This window comes from Coffea arabica, chromosome 6e, assembly GCF_036785885.1.
Source record: "Coffea arabica cultivar ET-39 chromosome 6e, Coffea Arabica ET-39 HiFi, whole genome shotgun sequence".
Lineage (NCBI taxonomy): Eukaryota > Viridiplantae > Streptophyta > Magnoliopsida > Gentianales > Rubiaceae > Coffea > Coffea arabica.
Genome location: NC_092321.1, coordinates 50,850,872 through 50,851,843, shown reverse-complemented (window position 1 = coordinate 50,851,843; position 972 = coordinate 50,850,872).

Genomic DNA, 972 nt, shown 5'->3' with positions numbered 1-972 from the left:
TGTGCTGCAGCAAACATTACAGAATTTTGTTGTTCATAATTCATCTTTTTTTCTTTACTGTTCAATATATATGCTCCGTTTTCTCTGCTTTCTAGTGTTGTGTCCTATATAAGCCGTGTTGTTTCCTGCCAATACTGTGGAAGTTCGGAGATAGTTGTTGTCACCTGTCAACTTTCAGGATGCAGAGAAGGCTTTGTTGAACGTGATAAGAATTGCTTTGATTTGAATGTGCTAAACCGTGGCTTCATTTCTGGAAGAAATAAGCTTCAAGAGCTTAAAATGGATTAGGTGATATCTTAGAAGTTACATAAACCAATAAATCAAGCTTCATTTCCTGAAGGTATAAGTTACTAGAGCTAAAAAATCACTGTTTATTTTTAATGGCAGAGACCCATAAAAACATTATTTTCAATTGAATGTACTAGCTCAACTTGATTTTCTTATTCATCAAACAACAAATTAAGTCAGCAAGCGCTCTTTAAGCGGCTAAAGTTATTCTCTTCACATGGTGTAGGAGAACATGCATCGCAAATTAAATGTGTTCTTGATGCATGAATTGTTTTCCTCTATTGCTTCAAAGAGTTTCAACCAACATAGGTTTAGGAATATTTAGTTTACTTGGAAATTTATAATTTAAAAGGTTTATTACTTACTCTTAAATAATGATTTTAAGATCCTGCATTGAGATATGTCAGATATGTCTGATTCTGTGAGGATCCGAAAATTTTCTTATTTATCGAATATTACTAGTTTACTTAAATAATTATTTACTCATTTTCTCCGAATTATTTATTTCGACTATTTAAAATCTATTTATATGGAACGATGCCTCTTTTATATTTTTAAAGCGTTTTGTTGAAAAAAATTCACTTTTCGAAAATTCGTTTAGTTCGGAACAACGAGTACACGTTTTTCGAGGCTATACTTGAATCGGGAGTGTATTAATATTGGAGAGTTAAGAATGATCAATGG